This window comes from Aplysia californica, unplaced genomic scaffold, assembly GCF_000002075.1.
Source record: "Aplysia californica isolate F4 #8 unplaced genomic scaffold, AplCal3.0 scaffold00141, whole genome shotgun sequence".
NCBI lineage: Eukaryota > Metazoa > Mollusca > Gastropoda > Aplysiida > Aplysiidae > Aplysia > Aplysia californica.
Window position 1 is genome coordinate 1412671 of NW_004797411.1, and position 5090 is coordinate 1417760.

At 37.5% G+C, this 5090-nt stretch overlaps 1 protein-coding gene across 1 annotated transcript in view; it reads right to left on the minus strand.

Annotated features, from left to right (window-relative positions):
* LOC101862573 (chitin synthase chs-2) overlaps positions 1-5090 on the minus strand; it is a gene marked incomplete in the record, with an annotated part of 89177 nt that overhangs the window by 77376 nt on the left and 6711 nt on the right.

The following is a 5090-nucleotide window of genomic DNA, read 5'->3' on the forward strand; positions in this document are numbered from 1 at the left end:
CTCTCTCTCTCGCTCGCTCGCTCGCTCTCCCTCTATCTCTCTCTCTCGCTCTCGCTCTCCCTCACTCTCTCTCTGTCTCTCTCTCTCTCTCTCGCTCTCTCTCTCTCTCTCGCTCTCTCTCAATCTATCTACAGCTCTTTCTCTCTTGTGGAGTCGGTGACCTAGCGGTAAAGCTCTTGGAATCAAAACCGTAAGTTCGTGAGTTCGAATCCCGTCAGGGGCCCGACGATGTGTTCTTGGGAAAGGCACTTTACACGAATTTTCCTCAATTCACACAGGTGGAAATGGGTACCCGGCTCGGTGGGATTCCTCTTCCTTGTCGAAAGGAGAATAATACACTTGACAAAATCATCACCACGCAAGAATCGAACGCACGTCTCAAGGTCCAAAGCGAAGAACGTAACAGTACCGCCACAGACAACTAGTATTTTATTCCTTCCTGTTCATGGTTCTATAGGAAACCTGAGATTATTGTTTTGCAAAGCTGAAGCTCTTCTCTGTTTTATTTTTTAAACAGTCGAATATCAAAATGGCAGGAAATGTAACAAAATAAAAATCAACTGACATACCAAAATAACGCGCTTCGACATTATTTATTCTACTTTTTCTTTGCTCTTGTGGTAAGCTTTGAGTACCAGACAAGGCTTAAAGTCAACAAGAATTAAGTGTTATTGGTTCATAAAAACTATGGCTGTCGTTAAGATCGTTGCAGCCGAGATAATCGAGATGAATTAGTTGATCTCTTGTCACTAGTAGGCCCACTACAGTTGACTACGGATGAGTTGATGTTGTAGAGGGGGGTGGACTTGTAAAGAAGAAAACTGAAAACTGGTGGGATCCAAAGATTCAACATTAATCGAAAATCAACTCCAGTGGTTTCAACACGAGCGGAGTCGAATGTATTACTAGGTAACATAGACTCTATCCCATTCGTGTTTTGGTTTTTGCATTTGTTAACGAGTGCGTGTGGACTCGTGTGTATGTGTGTGTGAGGGGGGGGGGGGGTCACGATGGGAAGAGGGACATGTTTAATTGCAGTGCTACAAAACATACGTCGTAATGAACGAGATGGAAGATAAAACATTTGTTAGTTAACTTGTTTTTGTTCGGGTTTTTTTTTTTTTTTTGGGGGGGGGGGGTTAAACTGCTCTCCTCACTCCTTTTTTTTTTGGTTTCTATTAAGACAGGATACTATCTATTTGCTTGACTGATCCCGCAGAAAAAAAATAATGTAAAGAAAATCAATTTTACTTTTTTTCTTTTTGGCATTTCGGGAAGATTACAGCCTGCTTGAAGAGTGTTTAATCCAGGAAGCAGCATAGCTCTGTCCTGACTTGAAAATTCACTATCATTGTTTCAATATTTGATTCTGTGACTCAGTGAAACGACTGAAGTGATTCACTTGTCTTGATTTATTATACATCAATTGGCTTAAACAAACATCCTGGAGAAACAGCTGAAAACCCGTTGCTGATACAATAGCTCTGAAAACTTGTCGAGTGGTTCACAAATAGCTCATCTTTTGTGGCTTCTATTTGTGGTTCGTTGCGTTTTATGTTGGGTTTTTTTTCTCTTAGATGATAAGTACGGTAATAATAATAATACATGTAATAATAATAATAATAATAATAATAATAATAATAATAATAATAATAATAATAAATATCATTTATGCTGCGCATTCCCGTTTTCTAAAAAAAGATCAAAGCGCATTACAATAATAAAAATATAACACCTTAAAAATTAATGGACGTGTGTACATGGATACCGTACCTAAAAATAGTATTATGCATACATATGTATAACATGTATAACATTTCTATGAGAGAAAATGTTCATGCAATGAGCCTGGCTAAATGTATAGAATGCAATAAAAACTCACGAACTGTCACAATAAAACTAAAACTTAAATAGCAGGAAACAATCAATTAAAACATTCATTGTCTATATAGGAAAACATTTCCTTTCTCTTTGTCTCTCTGCCTGTGTCTCCCCCCTCTCTCTCTCTCTCTCTCTCTCTCTCTCTCTCTCTCTCTCTCTCTCTCTCCCTGTCTCTCTCTCATTCTCACACGTTATTTTCCCAGTTTCACAGTCGGGCTTGCACATGCCTAATTATATAACAGTTCATCGTTTTGACAAGTATGCATTGGTGAATAAGAAATGCTTCTGCTGTTTTTTTGGAAAATGCGAATAGTTGGGACACTCCTTATCAATTTTTTATAAGAAAGTTCGTTCCATATACTTGGAGACCGAAGAATAAAAAGGAACGCTCGCCGTATGTTTCGTAATTTTGCTTTGGGTTCTAAGAATTTGATTGTCAGTGGCTGATCTAAGGGCTCTGGGTGTATGTATAATTCAAGGAATTCTTTTAGATAAATAGGTGCAGTATCATTCATAAATTTAAAACAGAAAATATCAGTTTTGTATTTAATCATTTCTTTTATTGGCAGCCAGTGTAGTTTTTCCAAAATTGGTGTTACGTGCGCTGATTTCTCGTGTTTCATTATCAATTTTGCTGCTTGATTTTTTAGCACTTTGTAACTTTGATAGTTTTTCGGCCGTCAAACCAGATAAATAAGCATTACAGTAATCTAATTTTGATAAAATCAGCGTCGTTACTAATGTCTTGGCTGCTGCGTTAGTTAGATAATTTTTTTTACTACGGATTTATTTCAGCTCAAAAGAGATACTTTTGCTGAGCTGGCTAATTTTGGAGGATATAGACATATTATTATCATAATCCAACTGAACCCCTAGATTTTAAAGACTTCTTTTTGAACGAATGGTATGCTTATTGATGTCAACTTGTAGTTCTGGGAGATTTGTAATGGCTTTTTTATTTCCTCTCAAAGTTATTTCCGTCTTGTCATCATTCAGTTTCTACTTATTACTATCATCGATATTTTAAATTCCAGAATACATTGCTCAATACAGTCGACTAAAAGTGATATTTGATCTAAATCAAGACTTATAAATCTGAGTGCCATCTGCATAAAGATGGTAACTCATGCCATCATAAAAGCTAAACACCACAGGGGTTGTCATTTGTTTTCGTCGCCCCCCCCCCCCCCCCCCCTATTTTCTTCCTTCCCGTTTTCCCCCACTTTATCGTATATTACCTCGCAAGCAAGAGCTGGGAGAAACACACATATTCGCAAGCTTGTTCTCGAGCATGGAGTATGAAACTAGATCTAGTCTGAGAACGGTTTTCACGTGACACTCGGGAGAAAAACTTTTGTTGCTGGTGTTTGGGCGTTGACGAAGTGTAGACCCCAGGAGGAGAAAAAAATGTCCAGTAGAAAAATACCAAACCAATCATGGCGAATTGGAAACTGATAATTTTGTAGAAGACACGGACTGTTTTTTGGTTCCAATCTTGCATTACCACAAGCGCTGTTAAACAACGAATACACTGATATAAAAATCCAAGGGAGGAGTTCCGCAGAGGAACTTGCCGTAACAAGGTCCACTGAGCAAACTAGATCTAGATCTATACAAGGATTAGTGTTAGGGTTAGGGTTCGGGTTAGGGTATACCCCACTCAAAATATCCCCTCTTTTGTGTGTTGTTGGTGGGCCGGCCCTCTGCGGAACTCCTTCCAAATCCAGTATATGTATATGAATAACTTAAAATGCGCTAGTAGGCCCGTAAAAAAATTAACATGAAAATGGTGTGAACCTGGACATGAGGACTAACAACCAAATTTTTGTGTTAACTTGTTGTTTAGGGTATTAAGTATAACTTTTAAAAATTCAACCAAAATCTACCATGGCGAACATGTTTAATTTTCTCAAAGAAGCTCAAAAATGGACAACTGCAATTTAAAATAAAATGATGAAAATCGCTTATGCCGACACCAATTGGATGTCAGCAACACGCTCGTAACGGCGGTTCAGTCAATCGCAACCTCGGTGCTTTCTTGTCGTATCTCTAATTTTAATAACAATTCATAACAAGTCGTAATGTCACAGTTTTAAAAAAATGGAAATACGACAAGAAAGCACTGAGGTCGCTCAATGTGCAAATGCAGGAACGGAAAATGCTTAAGATGGCTTTTGAAGCTATCAAGTGTTCTTGTTTTTCTAAGTTCCATAGGTAATCTGTTCCACATAAATTGACCAAGATATGAGATAGATCTCTCTCCATATGATTTGTATGATTTTACGGGTGTCACAAATAGGGTGTTATGTTATCGTTTGATGATCTTAGGTTTCTCCCTGGATTATATATACTGATAAGTTCTTGTAGATAAAAAGGAGCAGCTTTATTTACACATTTGAAACACATGACACAGATTTTAAATAGTATTCTTTATTTCAAAGGGAGGGAATACAGTTCTTTTAATAGTGGAGTGGCATGGTCTCGTTTTTTAGATCTTGTTATCAGTCTAACGGCATTGTTTTGAATAACGTATAAATGATTCAAATTTTTGTAGTTCAGACCGGCTAGGAGTGAGTTACAATAATAGTCTAATCTAGATAGGATTAGAGATGTTACGAATGTCTTTGTGGTCTCTTCGTTTTAAGTACTTTCAAACTAGGCCAATCCTTCTCCGCTGAAAATAAAGGGCTTTGGACACAGATCCTACAAACGAACCCATTGATAAGTGATGGTCAATTATGCACCGAGATTCTTGACAAATTCTTTACTAGATGTCATATGCCCATATAAATCAATGTTAACCCTTTCCAGGTCTTTATTTACTAGTGGATTATTTATAAGAATAATGTCTGTCTTTTCTTCGTTTAGTTTCAATTTGTTTACTGTCATCCACTTTTTAATTTCATAAAAACATTGTTTAGGGATAGAAATCATGTTTGGCAGATCTTGAGTGGTGCCATTGACATACATTTTGGGAATCATCGGCATAAAAATGATACTTCAATCCATGATTTTTGTAAAAAGCTTGCTAAGGGCTGTGCATATAGAGTAAAACGCTCTTAAAGGATCTAGATCTAGATCTAAACGGTACACGTTAAGTATTTTTAGAGCAACATTGTGTACATTTCTATGTGTGTCGTGTGTGCGTGTTTGTGGGGGGTGGGGTGGGGTGGTGTTTGTGTGTGTAGGGGGGTGAGAGAGAGAGAGAG